At 44.2% G+C, this 17,777-nt stretch overlaps 1 pseudogene across 1 annotated transcript; it reads left to right on the forward strand.

Annotated features, from left to right (window-relative positions):
- Positions 1 to 321: 321 nt before the first annotated feature.
- LOC308527550 (large ribosomal subunit protein P2-like) lies at positions 322 to 681 on the forward strand (annotated as a pseudogene). The gene has a single exon. The product of its transcript is annotated as a large ribosomal subunit protein P2-like (transcript).
- The last annotated feature ends 17,096 nt before the right edge of the window (positions 682 to 17,777 follow it).

Genomic DNA, 17,777 nt, shown 5'->3' on the forward strand with positions numbered 1-17,777 from the left:
GCCATACCATGAAGTGTGAACAAAATAACGCTGATTATACACTTACATAGAGCATTTCAGAATTTCTAAAATCACTCGGCCCCATGAGTTATGATCTAAGCATCACCTACGAAAGTGATACAGGACGATGCTATCCTGTTACTGCCTCCTTTTAACCAATGAGGGAACTAACGCTCAGCCTAGTGCATGAATTGGCTATGATGGCGTAAAATTGAATTTCAAAGACTAGATGTTTTTGTGTGTTTTTTCCTAAATCCTAAGTTTGAAAAAAAACAACAAAACCACAAACAACTCTGAAGAGGCCCTTCCTCGGCCGCCAAAATGCCTTACATTGCCTCCTACCTGCTGGCCACCCTTGGGGCAATGCCTCCGCAGGCACCAAGCACATCAAGAAGATCCTGGACAGCGTGGGCATCAAGGTGGATGAGGGTCTGCGCAGCAAGGTCATCAGTGAGCTGAACGGACAAAACGTCAAACATCGAAGATGTCATTGTCCTGGGTATCGGCAAGCTGGCCAGTGTTCCCAGAGGGGCTGTGGTGGTCTCAGCTGCCCCAGGGTCTGCAGCCCCTGCAGCTGGTTCTGCCCCAGCTGCTGTAGAAGAGGAGGAAAAGGAGGGGGAGGGGAAGGGAGAGAAGGAGGAGGAATCAGATGATAATTTGGGATTTAGCTTGTTTGATTAAGTCTCTCATTTCCCGTTTCTCTACAAATATAACCCTTTTTACATAAAACAAAACAAAACCCTTAAAAAAAACAACAACTATCACACCAGTATGGGACTAAAGAAGGGAGAAATTCTTCTAATATGGCACAGGCTGGAAATAGAAGTAATTTCAAGACCTGTATTTTAAATAAAATAAAAACTTTTGAACAATAATAGATACAGAGGCAGAGCTGCCTCAAACAGATTGTCAAACTGCAGCGGGAAGGCCGGGGAGGGTTGGGGGGCAGGAGGGAGGAGGGTAAGAGATCAACCAAAGGACTTGTATGCATGCATATAAGCATAACCAATGGACATAAGACACTGGGGGATAGGGGAGGCTAGGGGACTGTCAAGGGCGGGGGGGGAAAAAAGGACACATATGTAATACCCTTTGTAATACTTTAAGCAATAATAAATAAATAAATAAATAAATAAATAAATAAATAAATAAAAATGAGGGTATCATTCCAAGCAAGGAAAGCTGAGAAACCACAAGGAGAAAAAAATGAAGGAACTTTGGTTAAAAAAAAAAAAACATTCCTAGGGCAGTGGTGCCGAGTGGGGAGTACAGCCATGAGAGGGCTGAATTCTGGACGCTTGTCCTGGACTCGATGCGGCCGGCCCACAGTGAGGCTGGAGGAAGGGGACAGCATGACGCTTCCTTTGGGAGCTAGGCATGGCTGCTTTGCTGTGGTGAACAGTTAGTTTTGGAAATTACACACTATAGAGGCAGGTGATTTATCTTTCTATAAATTGTGAGCACTGAATTGAAATTGAAGGGGAAAACCACATCTGAAGGAAGGAGTAACAAGGGAGTGCCTGCCGGGGGGCCCATGTGACCAGAACCCAGTGTCACCTGACGAGTCCCGCGTGCCGGCCAAGAGCTTTACAGGATGGTTTATGCCCGAGTCCCCCACCCCGCTCCCTAGCACCTTCCAGTCGGTTATTGTAGCACACGTCACAGTGTGTTATAATCACCCTGCTCCGCCTGCCTGCTCTGCTTCAGCGGCGGAGCCAGCCCTGGGCCTCAGCCGGCTCTGGACGCCTAACCATGGTGAAGACCAGCTCTGTGCTGCATTGTTGGCGCCTGAAGAAGTGACTTGTGAAAAATGAATTTCTGGCATTAGGTGGAGACACTGCAGGCCAGAGAAGAGAACTGCAGGGCTGAAGGAAATCAGGGGGGAAACATATTCTGGTGCACTGTTTCCTGTTCCTTGGGGAGCCACGTTGACCTTGCTCTCCTGGAGCTTACCTTCCAGTGGAGCAGACAGACAGGAAGTCAGTAGGGCAGTTATAAGCCCAGATGTAGGAAGTGCTGCAGGGAAAATTCAGGGCAGGGCTGGAAGGCTTCATATGAGCCTGGAGCTTCAAGGCACTATTCCTGATTCCATACAGAGTCTGTCAGTGCCAAAGTCAAGGCTAGCTCCTCTGCTTAATGGCATGCAGTCATTCCTTATGCAGGGTGGGCAAAAGTAGGTTTACAGTTGTGAGTATGCAAAACACAGAGTTCATTCTTGTATTATTATTTATTAATTATTGTATTATTGTCCATACAAACAACTGTAAACCTGCCTGTATTTTTTTTTTTGAAATAACTTTTAAAAATTCTCTTTGCCAAGGAGGTCACGGTTTGATTCCTGGTTGGGGCACATGCCCGAGTTGTGGGTTCGATCCCCAGTAGGGGGCGTGCAGGAGGCATTCAATCAATGATTCTCTTTCATCATTGGTTTCTATCTCTCTCTGAAATCAATAAAAATTTATTTTTAAAAAATTATCTGCTCTAAACTAGGGATTTTTAAGAATTCTGTGGCCCATAGGTCCCTCTGAGAACTTGATAAAAGATGTGAATTATCTTTCAAATGCACATATATACCCAAAATGTAAACTTGGACATAATTTGTAGGGCCAATCATAGACATCTAGGTTTTGAATTTCTGTTATGAGCTCTTTTTAAGTGACTTCATCGACTCCTACCTCTCCTTTCTTTTGAATCATTCCTAACCTGGATCTCCAGCTCAGCCATCTCTCTTGTAATGCAGATGCCCGGGCAGCTGTCTACCGAACAGCTCCCTAAAATTCCACCAGGCTGTACTACAATTAGAATGCAGCAAAAGCCACACTTGGTAAACAGTTATGTGTGCTGGGGTTGGAGGTGACAGTAGCATTGAGGGCCTAGGAGAGCAGATTTATGCTGATAGAAATCTTGGTGCACAGGTGGAGATGGCTAACAGGCAGTCATAAAATATGTGCCTGGTGCTCAGGAAAAGGCTAAGAAGAAAATGTCAGGCTAGGAATTGTTAGACTGCGAGTGGTAGGTTAAGCCCGGAATTGAGTGTTATCATCACAGGGGAGAGTATAGAATGGAAAGAGAAGTCTAGGGGAAGAAAAACAGAGGAAGAGGAAGGAAAGAGAAGGAAAAGGGGAAAGAGGAGGGAAAAGTAAATTGAAGGGAAAGAGAGAAGGTCAAAGGTACCCTGGGGGAACATCAGTACTTACAAAGTCAATAAAGGAGAAAGAACCTTTGTAGGAATCTAAAAATCCTAGGAAGAAATTGTTTCAGGGAGTAAGTTATCAATACCAATGGCATAGACATCAAATAAGAAAAGAAGCCCTAGCTGGTTTGGCTCAGTGGATAGAGCATTGGCCCTTGGACTGAAGAGTCCCAGGTTCAGTTCCGGTCACAACCAATTGATGTGTCTCACATCGATGTTTCTCTCTCCGGTCTACTCTCTCTAAAAATCAGTGGAAAAATATCCTTGGGTGGGGATTCACCAAAAATAAAAATAAAATTAAAAAATAAGAAAAGAAGCTAAAAATGTCCATTGGGTTTTGCAATTAGGTTTTGAATGACCTTTTGGGAGATGAGATCTGATGTGATTGGGTTGGGGAATTAATGGAAAATAGGAATGTAGAACAGTCAAGGTAGAGAACCTCTTCACACACTCACCTTTGAAGGACTGAAGAAAGAGGAGGCGAAAGGGGAGCGTGGCCCCAGGTGTGGCTGCTGTGGGAGAGGTGGTTACTGAGAGGAAGACAGGAGTCGGGAAGGAGCATCAGGCATCTCGGTGGAGTCCAACAGATGGAATAAAGTCTTAGAGGGGGTGTGAAGAGAGAAGTTCAAATACATGAAACAGGGGGGAAACTTAGGTAGCTCCAAGTCCTGAGGTAGGAGAGAAGGGAGTAAGCATAGAGGCAGTTACATATGCAGGGAGGATAGTGAGGCGGCGGGTTGAGGAAGCTGCGACTGAGATCCGCATGGTGTCTGAGTGGTTGGAGGCCCCTTCCCTTGTCCCCGCTTTCTCTTGCTGCAGCCAGTCCCTGCTGGGCCCACCACTGCCTTTTGTGGTGAAGGTGCTCCCTTTGCAGGACTGCTTTTAAATAACCCTGCAGTCTGTCTCGGAGTCACTGACTCACCATGAACTCAACCTTTTTAGAATACAACCTTTAAAGGACCTATAAACTTTAGACATTGAAAACAAAGGGAAAAAATGTTTTCTCTGATGCTATTTGCAAATGTCATCATAGGGCTGAGGAGTCTGGTTGGAAAACTGGGAACCCTGTTTTTCCTTTCTGGGGTCCACTCTGAAGTGTGGAGAATCATATGCAAACTTCTGGAACTTTCCTTCAGTCCTTGAAGGGGCTGAAAGAGCCACGATTTCTGATCCTGCACTGGCTGTCGCTTCCTCTCTCTGAGCCCTGTGACACTGTGTGTGGCCATCTCCAAGATCTCTGTTAACCCAGGGGAAGCTTCTAAGACTTGAATCCATAAAAATTACTTGGTACCCAAAGTGTCCATGGAGTGGCATAGTACACCATGAGTCATATTTCACAAGATGGAGAAAGGAAAGGAAATGAAGGGATAGAACCCTGAGCAAGAAAAAAAATAAATAAAAAGTAAAAGCAGATGCTGGATCCTCATCGCATCTTTCCCAGCAAAGTTCAGCACTTTTTCAAAGCCCTCAACACAGAGAAATACTGCCATGTGCCGCTGACTCACAGGGGCAGACCAAAGCTCGTCTTGAGTCTGTTTCTTCACCGTGACCTGAGAAAGAAAGAAAGCTGAAGGCAAAAGGGATAAGTACACAAAGGATCAGCTGAGGGATTAGGACAAAATGCAGCTGAGAAGGCCAAGGAAACCTACAGATCCTGTCTGCATTTCCCATCATTCCAGGGGGCTTGAGATGGGGACCGAGGACCTGACTGCCCCTCACGGAGTTGTCATCCATGCCCTTTTTTCCACTTCAGGAGGAATTGTGAACAGGTCCCTGGGGCTGTGAATTAGTTGTCTGAAGGTTTAGTTTGAAATCTGATTTGGCAGCAAAACAAACTGAGTGGTCTTGGGCCACATCAACTCCTCAAATTTCCATTTTGTTAATTCAAATGGGAATAAAACATAGTTACCTTTCAGGATAATTTTAAAACCATATGGTATATGAGAAGTTTGCTGGCATTGGACCCCAGTGGAACTGGATTTGAATTCTACCACACTTCCCTAATCCACTTATCATGATTATTTTTTCTTTGTTTTCCTCGCATCTCCAGCATCTCTCCCTGATGTCTCATTCTTTGCTTAGACTTTGCTACCTATTTGACTAGGAAACCAATGAGAATACCTGTGCACCCCACTTTCAGTATCAGCCTACTGGAATTTGTGTCCACACACTTTGCTTTCCCTCTTGTTACTACAGATTAATTGTTCATACGTTTATCTGAGGGCCATCTGTCCACTTCTTCCTTTAGATATCGCTCCTACTTCTCTCCCACCTCCCTAGTTCAGCCTTTGCTCAGGGTCAGAGCTCTTATCATCTAGAAAGCATTCTGGCTTTTCTGAATCATTCTCCCCCCTTCTGGATAATCTTACAAATTAACATAAAAACATGAAACAGAGCCCTAACTGGTTTGGCTCAGTGGATAGAGCGTCGGCCTGCGGACTCAAGGGTCCCAGGTTCGATTCCGGTCAAGGGCATGTACCTTGGTTGCGGGCACATCCCCAGTGGGGAGTATGCAGGAGGCAGCTGATCGATGTTTCTCTCTCATCGATGTTTCTAACTCTCTATCCCTCTCCCTTCCTCTCTGTAAAAATCAATAAAAAAACAAACAAACATGAAACAGTGACTCTCATGGTTAAAAAAAGTTCCCTGGAGTCCAGACCCACCTAGATGTCCCCATGTATAGTCAATGCCAGCGCTGTTCTTCCAGTTCTTCGGACCAGAATCTGGGCCCATTCTTGACTCTTCTCTCTCTCACATTCTACCTCTAATCCATCAGTAATCAGTAAATCCTACGGACTCTCCTTAAAAATATATTCAAAATGCGAACACTTCTCACAACTTTTGCTGCTAACTACCATCTCTCTAGGAAGAGAACAGGAGGCCCTCATGGGCCTCCCTGCTGCCACCCCTGGGCAACTCAGTCCATTGTTTTTCACAGCATCCAAGTAATTATTTTAGAATATGAACCATATTTGGCATTTCTCTACTTAAAACCTCCCTCTAATTAATACCTTCTCGTCTTATTCAGAGTAATAAGTCCTCACTATCACATACATGGCCCTGCCAACCTGACCTCATCAGGGTAAGAGTTCTCCCTTCCTCTCATGTGCCTTCCTGCTGTTCCTTGACCCCATCACGCCCATTCTCTCCTTAGAATTCTGGCTTGTGACATTTCCTCCACCTACAAGCTCTTATCCCAGATGGCTTCATTTACTGGTTTCTCACTCAGTGCTGCTGCTCAGTGAAGACTTTGCTAGCCATCCCGTATAAAAATAGCACATTCTACACACACTCCCTGCACTCTCTATTTTTAAACTCTTATATTTTTTTCCCATGGCACTCATCACCTTTCACACGATTGATTTTTATTGATTGATGTGATCATGATCTATCTTTTCCCATGAGAATGGAAGCAGGCCACTTTGCTATATTCCTAGCCCCTGGAACAGTGCCTGACATATAGTGGAAGCTACAAAATTAAGAAAAAAGATAACAGAGTGGCTTCAGGTAATCTATTTAACCTTCCTCTATCTTGGTTTCCTCAACTCTAAGAATGGATGTAATATTTGCCACTTTGTAAGATTGCTATAAGGCACAGAGATGGCATATATGAAATGCATGGCACGGAGCAGGAATGCAATGAACATGCATTATTATCAATGGTGTGCCAATTAACTAGGTACCACATGCCAAGCCTCTGCCATGCTATACTTCTCAGAACTAATATTTTGATTATTTACACAGACTTACTGATGGCAGGAAGTCGGATGACAAAGCTCAGGTGTTGTGGCTGCACAACTTTGTTCACATCCTGATTCTGCTTTGAAGCTTTGCTGTTCCTATATGCCAAACACTGAATTTTTTAATATTGTCCTCTCACTTAATTTTTTCCAAACTTTGTAAATTAGGTCCCTTTATGATTATCCTCCCTAATTTAGGGATGTGGAAGGCAAGGAGCAGAAACTTCCCTATCTTATATAACCACATTTGGCAGAACTGGGAGCCAGGCCTCTGCTGTCTGCCTATCGGCCAGGGTTTCTCCATCGTGGCACTACTGACATTTTTGGACTAGATGATTCTTTGTGTGGAGAGCTGTCCTGTGTATTGTAATATACTTAGCAGTGTCCCTGGACTTGACCCATAGATGCTAGTTGCATGTCCTCCAGTTGTGACAACTAAAACAAATCTTCAGATGTTGCAAATGTTCCCTGGAGGGGAGGGGTGGGAAGAACCACTTCTGGTTGAGAACCACTGCTCTAAATCGTGCTTCTAACCCTCCTCATGACTCTCCCCTCGAGTGAGTGAAGCCAATCCTCATATATGCTTGCAGCCTGAGAGGAGAGTAGGATTGAGGCAGAGCTGGGGCCGAGCTGGGCGCAGGCCCCACCCATTCAGCAGGCTCCTCTCAGGACTCACTCTTCAGCAGTTAGCCCTTCCCCTTTCCAGAAGCTGCAACCTCTGTTATGAACTCAGCCTCCTCTACCAGGTTACAGTCCAAGAGGAGCAGCCAGCTCTCCCAGGGCACGAAAAGATGGCCCCAGAGCAGGCTATAGAGAAAGCTCCAAGTTGGAATGGGTTTGCTGTTGGTGGCGGGAAGCTAAATATTTCATCTTCATAAAATAAACATGGATTGTCTCATCATGAAATATACATAAAAATGTTTAAACATGTTAATTATTAAACCAATATTGATTCATATTGGATGAGGCATTAAGGGAAAATTAGCTAATGTATTTAATATCTCCTCCACGGTTGACTAGTATCAGAATTCATCATATCTAATCACCAATAATCATAAAAGTGGCAGGCGATATTTATGATCAGGCCTGAGTGAGTGCCGGGCAGGAAGTGATGGGGATGGAGGAAATATGAGAATCTAAAACACAGAGCCTGTCCGATGTCACTGCCCATCCTCGGAATTTCAGACATAAATCACTGGTGCAGTCACATCATCAAAGTTTGATCAACCTTTCATACTGGGACGGTTAATGAATGTCACTTGGACCTGGCTTCTCTCTCAGAAATTACATGGGGTGGCAGATGCAGTGGAGAGGCAGAAGTGAATGGGAGCAGGGCTTCAAACCCTGAGTTTGAATTCTGTCTCGCTGCTATTTTAAAACGTTTGCCTCTACTTATCCATCTGCAAAAGGGGGTGCTAATATCCACCAGGTGTCGCTTTCCTTTGATCATTTATGTGTTTGAGTCTTTTTTAAAATTCTCACCTGAGGATATATCCTCATTGATATTTTTTCTTTTCTTAGAGAAAGAGGAAGAGAGAGAAAGAGAGAGAGAGAGAGAGAGAGAGAGAGAGAGAGAGAGAGAGAGAGAGAGAGAAACATTTATGTGATAAAGAAACATGGATCAGTTGCCTCCAGTACCCGCCCCAACCTGAGTACGTCCCTGACCTAGAATTGAACCTGCAACCATTTTGGTGTACAGGATGACGCTCCCACCAACTGAGCCACCTGGCCAAGACTATGTGTCTTACTCTTATCTCACTAGCTAGTTTTCAAATTCCTTAAGAGAAGAAATCTTTCTCTTGGTATTTTTTTCCCCATGTCCTGAAAGTAGGCTAATATAGTCATTTAAAAACCTGCTCTGGAATAGGAAAATATCTGGAACTGAATTCCAGATCTTGAGAAAGTTACTCTTTTTCTTTGTAACTCGATTTCCTCACCTGTAAAATAATTCACTGACCACATAGACTTGCTATGAATATGAGCTGTGATGATGTATATAAGTGGTAAAACATTCGCATGTAGGGGCTGTTAGATCTTGGATGATGGTTATTCCTCTATATTCCTAAAGCGATGATAAAGAACTGAACAGTTGGCAAATATTCTGTGAAATTCAGTAGATTTTTTAAATGAGTAATTTGTGAACTTTTAACACTAGAAATAACTTTAAATATCAGCCACTGTGAGTAACTCCTGAGTCGTGCAAGCAGCTTCTGGCACAGCCTGAGAGGGCCACACCTTGGGAAGGACTCTGCTTGATGTGCCAGCAAGTTCTCCTTCTGCCTCCCCACAGGTCCCGTGCGAGGGGAGGGCGGGAGCGTGTCTCCTCATGGGAAGATATGCGTGGGAAGAGCTGCGTAGAGCCCCACCTCTGCCACCAAGTTGCCTGGCCTCTGTAGAAAAGAGAGCAGATGATGTTCCTTGCAGTCTTATTGTGAGAATGAAAGGAAATGGGAAAATTAACACAACCCCATTTTGCCAATCTAGACAGATCAGATAGCATAGCTTCTAAATTTTGAGATGATATATTTTTTTTGTCATTTATTTCAACATTTCTAAAATTGGGATATGTCTTACAGTGGACATGTACATTAATGTAGCGCTTCTCTCCTTTCCCCAAAGAGTGTTATTAACAAGAGTGTGTGTTATCATTGGAAATGTCCTCCAAAAATGGTGAAGCAGTATTGTTATTCATCACACTGTAGTTGAATAGACCCTCCTAAAAACAGTGCCAACTTACCCTAAATCACCTACTCTGGGGTCACGTGGTTGCTAATAACTGGGGCAGGGTGGGGAAGGAGAGAACTTGACATGTTCTCTGATTTTCTTCTGCAGCAAGGTATATTGACTTGCTGTGGAACATTCCTCAGCTGGGAGGCGGGGACAATGGCAGACACATGGACATTTCCCAAACGCGTTTTCCTTAGACCCGTTGTGTCCTCTGGGAAAAGTTGATGAGAAGTGGCCTCTCGTTGTCTATCAGGACCCATCAAACTCTGAGATTGAAAACCTCAGCAGCAGCATTCCTCAGCTACCAGATGTCACACAGCTGCATTGTAAATTGTTACCAGAACTCAAAAGAGAATAAAAGAGAAGATTGTTGAAGCCATGAAGGCATATGACATAGTAAACGGTGCATTTAATTCCAACTTAATGTGAGAGATAGAGTGCGTTGGATAAATATTATCCGATCATTAAAAACATATTTATGGAAGTTTAGCAACTTTGTCAGGGATGTGTGACTAATAATGCAGAGTTGTGAGGCCCCAAAAACATATTTGTCTTAATCGACTGGTGTTTAGTTTGGATTATTGACTGTTAAATCAAAATGAAAGTTTCCACTTGAGATTTTTGCATTTCATTTGTGACGGATTTGTCTTCATCCAGATACTCCTATTGGATACCCAGTTTGCCCACAGAAAAGCCCCCTCTAATAGAATCATTGAATTTCCATATTGGAAAAGTTCGTAGAAGTTCAATCTCCTTTCAGCATTTTTTTGGTTCCAGTGGTATCATCTGTTTTGAATTGCAACTACATTTTCTGTAGTATTGCCACACTGGGGAAAATTTGGAAAAGAAAAAGGAAAAAAAATGTCAGCTATATTCCCTTCACCCTGACAGTCCCTTCTCTTTCATTGTGTATCTCTGGGAGGGTTAAATAAAGTAATCCATGTTAAACATTTAAAACTGGAACATAATGAACAGTCCATAAGTATTAGCTAGTATGTTAAGTCAACTATAAATATTCTGATATATATTTCCCCCCAAAATGCTGAAACATGTCCTCAAGGGGAATTCCCATAAAATCTCATACCATGGCCCAGACCCTTTTTGATCATTTCCAAAGTCAAATAATCTGTTACCTCTTGAGACATTTTATTTCAATTATATATTTGATATGACTTTAATTATTGGGAGTTTCTTCTTCATGTTGAATCTGGATGGGTCTCCTACTGAATCCCATGCAATGACTAGGTTCTACCCTTGACTTAATGAAAATTATTTCGATACATTGAATCTCAAAGCATGTTCCTTGAGACACTAGTAAGTCCCCTATCCATGCCATTCAAGTTCTAACGATTCCACCTCCAAAATGCCTCTTAAATCCACCTACTTGTCTCTATTTTCATCGCCACCGCCCTAGGCTAAGCCACCATCACCTCCAGTCCTGGTTATAGCAGTGACCTCCTAATTGATTTTTACATCTGCTCCTGGTACATGGCCACCAGTCTGGTCTTATACCAAATGCTAGTCTGATCACAAAATTCATCTATGCAAAGCATCCCCTTTCTCAGACTCACATTTGAACTGTTCGTGGTGATCTTCTGAGCCGCACCTGAACTTGCTGTTTTTCTCTCCTCTCTCCCCCTTGTTTCCCCACAATCCAGCCACAGACTCTTTCTCAAGTATCCCAAGCTTTTCATGGCATTTGTAAACATTGTACCCTTTGCCTGGAAGTCTGCCCCCTTCTCTTATCTGGCTGTCCTGTCCTTATCCTTCAGGCCTCTCCTTCTATATAAAATAGGCTTCTCTGTTTATCAGAGCACCTTGCTAATTTCACCTCAAAGTGCTCATTAAGACTTTGTAATCATACATTTACTTGTGTGTTTATTTGTACAATCCCTCAATGAAGTAATGATTTGCCAGCTCAAATGCACTTTTGTTAGTCACACCCGAAAGCAAGTGCAAACCATGGTCAGAGATCATTTACCATAATCTCTTCTCTGTTCCGAGAGCTGGAATGAAATAACTGTAGTGATGTTTTCTTGAGCATCGCTATGTTCCAGAACCGTCCTAGGCATTTTCAATATACACTTTTATTGCCTACGAGGTGAGCACTGATACTGTCCCATTTCTCATGTAGAAGGGACAGTAATATGTCCAAGGTCACACAGCAGGCAAGTGGCAGCGCCAGGATTTGAATCCAGGCTCACTCTAGGGACCATGTTTCCAACACCACACTAGAGAAAATAAATGTTAAAGAACCATAGCTTTGTATGGAAGGAAGACTCACAAAACACGTGAAGTATTCTACCTTTTGCACACAACCATGAAGAGAAGTCATCCGTTGATGCAATTAGAGGTAGAATATTGAAAGGGATGTTAAATGAACATTTGAAGGTAAAGCGTTGTATGATTAAAGTGACATGTTTATCCCAAAAAAGAAAACATAAGGAGATCAACATGTCAAAAAAGAAAGCACACCAGTGCTTTATAAATGACATTACGAAAGAATTGGCTGCAGTAACATATATGTGCCGTTAATTATTATACAGTGTGTTCATGTGTGTGTGTTTGTCTATATCCATACACATTTACCCCATGTATACATATAGAAAATAATGCAATAATTAATCAATAATATTACAAGAATAAACTGTTTCATGTGCTCACAACTGTACACCTACTGTTGCCCCACCCTGTCTATACATAGATATGGATATGTTAAAAGAGCTACTAAAAAGAAGAAACAAGGCAAATAAATAGGTATTCGCTGCTGTGCCTTTTTTAATAGCTCTTTTTGCTATTTACAAAAGTACCACATACTTAGTGCTTAATTGATCAAAATGTCTTCCAATCTTTGGGCCTCATGTGCTGCCAGTCTCTAGGGAGGGAAGGACTGTTATTACTTGGGGATAAGAGATCGGAGGCCCCGATTGGGAAGGAACTTGTCTGAAGTGAGTTAAGTGAGACACAGCCCCAGCTCTGAGGGCAGAGGCAGGGAGAATGGTGCAGACAGGGCGGACCTCGGAATCCGCCGAGCAGTAAATCACACATGTGCTGAATCCTGGACCTCTTTAACCCTTCTGACCACTTTCTTCGTCTGTATCGCTGGGTTTTAAAATATATATATATATATATATATATATATATATATATATATCTTTATTGATTTCAGAGAGGAAGGGAGAGGGAGGGAAAAATAGCAATATCAGTGATGAAAGAGAATCATCGATCAGCTGTCTCCTGCACCCCCACACTGGGGATAAGATAAGCCTGAAACCTGGGCATGTGCCCTGACCAGAATCGAACCGTGACCTCATGGTTCATAGGTCGATGCTCAACCACTGAGCCACTCTGGCCAGGCTCTACAGCGGCTTTTAATGCCTACTTTGTAGGGCTCCTGTAAATATTGATTCAGACAATGTCTGGGAGGCACCTGAACCGAGTGTAACATATATTATCTGTTTAACATGTGAAGTTTTTTCTCCTCCCCACCATCCTGGCCCCTTTCCCCTTCTCTTCTGGCGCCTCCTTCCAAAACAGCTCAATTGAGATGATGTAATGCCTCAATTGCCTGACCCGGCCCTGCTGTGGGATCAGGGCCGTGGCCTTGCCTGATAAAAGCACTACATAAATACAGCTCCTGGAAATGCTGACATAACCTCAGTTACCAGCAGGTGACGCCTTGGAAGGAGAAAAGATGGATGGATTGGTCTCAGCTTATAACTCTAGTCTAGAGGGAACTGGACATAGGCGCAGCGTCTTCTCCTGGCATCTCTGAACTCGCGGCGTTAGTTAACCCAAGGCCCATTGCATCACATCCGCAGATAAAAGCTCTCTGTGGATGGATCTGTCTTAAGTTCACCCACAGTTCCTTCCTTCTGACCCCTCTTTATTTGCCGGGCATGTTTGGAGAAGTACAGAAAGGACAAGGTTTGGAAGTTCAGGTCCCTGCTCTGTAATAACTTGCTGGCTCAGTGACCGAAGACAAATGGCCTTCTTTCTCTAAGTCTCAGTTTACTCCGAGAGGGAGGACAATTGCCTGGGTCATGGGTTCAGTCAGATTCAGACTCAGAGCTTCCTCTGGAGGAGAGGGGGGGTGTGGTGATCTCTTCCTCATGTGGTTTTATCAGGAGGGTATCTGATGGGGGTGACCCTGTGAATCCAGGTCCTCGGGTCTCTCTGGGTAAGAAGTGGGGGCCCCTGTCCCCAGATATCTGAGCGTACTTAGGCCCTTTGGGAGAGGACCTGAAGGGCCTCACTTTGGATCCTACCCGCCTGAGTAGGCCTGGACTGAGTAATGCAGACAAGGCCTCTTGAAGCCACGCTGCCTGGCTGCAGCTGGCTCATCCTGGGACAAGAGTCATGCAGACTTGGGAAAAGCCTGGCCGCCTGGCAGGATGCATTCTGTCTTGAGTGCTGGCAGGTAAGTAATGAGCCAGGAGCTAAGGACCAGACTCAGCCAATGCCACGCACTGTGGATGGGGCGCAGGCCCTGAGAGGCAGGGCCGCACAGCAGTTGAGGGAGAGCTCTGCAGTCGGCCCGATGGGGTTGCAACCTTGACTCGCTCTTCTTAGCTGTGAACCTTGGGAGAGTTGTTTCACCTCTTTGGTCCTCAATTTTTATTTCTGTAAAATGGGACTGAAGAGGCATCTACCTCTTGTTTATTAAGATGTGTTACTACATATCAACCTTTAGAATAGCATTTGCGTCTAGTGAATATTATCTCATAACTAAGAGCTACCACCTACTGGCTAGGCCTTGGGTACCAATTTCTGGGCTAAGCCCTTGACCCACATTTTCCTCTTTTTTAAAAAAATCCTCACTTAAGGATATTTTTCCATTGATTTTTAGGGAGAGTGGAAGAGAAAGGGAAAGACGGAGAAAAACATGGATGTGAAAGAAGCACATTAATTGGTTGCCTCCTGCTGGAACCCTGACTAGGGCCTGGGCGGGGAGGAGTCTGCAACTAAGGTACATGCCCTTGACCGCAGTCAAACCCAGGACCCTTTGGTCCTCAGCCCTACGCTCTATCCACTGAGCCAAACTGACTATGACCACATTATCCTCTTTACTTTTTACAGCAACTCCAGGAAGCTGTCTCTGTCAGTCCTGTTTCACAGATAAGGAAGAGGAGGATAAGATAAGAGAGATGGCATCACCTGTCCAAGGTCATGCAAACCCACTTCATCTTGGTCTGATTCCAAAGCCTTGGCTTTGAACCCCTAAGCCATATGCAGTGGAAACTGATATTTTCACCTATAAAATGCTGATAGTAATCATCTATTGTTTTAAGTCCTTCACATATGTTCATTTATTTAATCTTCACAACAACTTTTGGGGGTCAGTGAGATGATCATTCCTATTTTTGAGATGAGGACACTGAGGGACGTGGAAAACGTAATCTTGAAAGTTTTCTTAAAAAAATCTGTAATTAAACTCAATGCTTTCTAAGGGTTTTCAGTGGAGCACTTCTCTTTTAAGTTTCTCTGTAAAATAAAGGCTTCTTTTGACAAATATGTTTTGCAAATTCTGCCCAGGAAAGCCCCCGCTCAGAGATTCTTAATGCATATTTGCATAGCACAGGGACAGAGGAGCCCTGGAGGGAGGAATCCGGTTACACTTTGTTTAACCCAGTGTTTCCCAAAAGGATTTGACCAGGGAAGCCTGCCACCCCCTTGGCTCCTGCCTCACACTCCTATACAACATCTGTCAACATTCTGCAAATCCTTTTGGCAAAGTTTATTCTACTTCAACTTAACCTGCATTCATGGAAGGTCAGGTCTGCGCCCACCCCTGTCGCTGCTGGGCTTTAAAGGCACTGGGGGGAGTTCTCCTTTTCTGTGAGTTCATAGTCACCTTGGTAGGAGAGAGAAATGTGCATAGTAATGATCCAGAATATCATCCAAATCATTAATTTAGGTGTTTGATGGCAAAGATGCCAGAAAGACAGGCATGTGGTGGGATGGAACGGAGCAGCCTGGTGGAGGAGGGAGTCGGGCTTCCTTTTTAGAGCATGCAGGATGGACACCTCAGCCCGCTCTGCAAAACCAAGACAAGGACACCTCCCGTTGTCCAGCACCAATTGACCCATGGTGCGGGGAGCCCACTCCTAGGAGTGGAATGTTTCATGCTAGCAGCCACAGTTCTTCTCGCAGGATTTCCAATAAAATCCATTACTTACTATTATCATTAGGATTGTAGTTATGGTTACTAAATTAGATGATTACAGGGTTATAAAATCTGAACATCTTGAGCCAGTCCTGTGTTTGATTTCCTCCATGATTTCTCTAACACCAGCTCGAGCTTTATGACTCCTGCAGGCTTCTTACTCATCCTCCTCACTTTTGTCACCCACTGTTCTGATGAACAAACTCTCTAACAAAGGAGCTGTGTGAGTCACACAACCACCGAGAACATTCCCCTTTCTCTTTTTAGTGTTCCTCTTCATCACCCCTGTTGCTCTGAACTGCCATCACTTTAGAACCAATGGCCATTCCATGGAACTCACGGTTCCTAATTAACCCCGAACACTTGCAACTTTCTTCTTGAAAACTCTGGAGGATAAATTGCTCTGTGTGGTTAGGTGATCAGAGAGGGTGTGTGCACCCACCAGTGGGACCAGCAGAAGCAGCCAATGCTGGGAGGTGGGAAATAGCACACCTAGGAGAGACTGAAGAAGGAAGGCCAGACTCAAGTTCTAGGTGTGTGTTGCCCAAGGCTGGGATCCCCACTTAGCTCTGATAAGCTGCTGAGTTCATAGCAACATCTCACTCCCTGTCTGTGTTTCCCTACCGTTGCCCCTTCTTTATCCAGTGGTTCCAGTGCAGCTGCTTTCTCTGGACATATGCTCATCCCCTGACCTGTCTGTGGACACCGGTGCCAGATCAGGCTCCGCAATGGCGCTTTCGCCACATCCTGTCTCATCTTCTCCTTGTTGAGTTTACTGATTCCAGTGTTCTTTGGAACTTTGGCACTAAATGGTCAAAACTTTGGACCAACCTACATGGCTTACTAGTCATAAAGTATCTTTATTTATTCAATAATTATTAAGTGTCTAAAATACAGCCTGCCTAATATATGTACCAGTTCCTGAGTGCCTAATATGTACTCTGCTGGACACTAGAGATGTGAGTGAGAGTTTCTATCTTAAAGAGTCATCAATTGGAAAGTTAGCCCATGTTTCTGACCTGATTTGATACATATGCTAACATAAGTGATATCATTTGAAATAGGAAGATAGCAAAGACGGATTCTGTCAGGAATGGATGCCCAAATTTATGTCAGAGGTCACATTCAATTGTGCAAAGAGGGTGAAGGGGAGAATGAGTGTCAAGAAACATACATGAAAAGCCCGAAGCACCTCCTTGCTTAGGGGCCGGAGAGTGGAGTCCAGTGACGCAAGCAGAGGTTCCGCAGCCCTCTGCCAGTGTGGAACCCTCCTCTGCTGTCTGCCAGCTTTGCCAGCTGTAACGGGGGTGATCCAACTCACAGTTCTTGGCAGCCTCCATTTTCTCTCCTGTGCAGTGGGCATAACAATAGTACTAACCTCATGATGTTGCTGTAGAGAATTACAACTAGTAAATGCACATAGGGCTGTTAGAACAGTGCCTGGGCACACAAGTTTTGAGTAAATGTTAGCTAGTATCATTAAACTTAAGAATTAAATAACAATTCTGACTATGGACCCGTCACAGTTCTAGAGGCTGGGATATTACAATAAGACACAGAGAATATATTCCACTGGGGGATGATGGAAAATAAAGCAGTGTTTAAAGGTAATTTCTGATGATGCAGAAACACGGGGTTCATGATGGAGCTGCTGTTTAGGTTGGTCAGGAACGCACTCCCTGCGGAGGTGACATTTGAGCAAAGACCCCGATATCGCGAAGATGTAGCCATTTGAAGATTCTGAGAACAGAGGGTTTTAGGAAGAGAGACGGCAAGGAGATAGGCCTCAGGTAAGAACAGACTTTCCAGGTAGAGGAATGGAAAGGAGAGTAGGTTGGTTCAGGTGGACTGAGCGAGGTGGGAGGACATGGTAGGAGATGAGACCAGGGAAGTGAATGAGAGCCCAGGCGGCAGGGCTCATGGTGGGCCGGGGCTATTGGCACTTATCCCC

This window comes from Myotis nattereri, assembly GCF_964212035.1.
Source record: "Myotis nattereri genome assembly, chromosome: 12".
Lineage (NCBI taxonomy): Eukaryota > Metazoa > Chordata > Mammalia > Chiroptera > Vespertilionidae > Myotis > Myotis nattereri.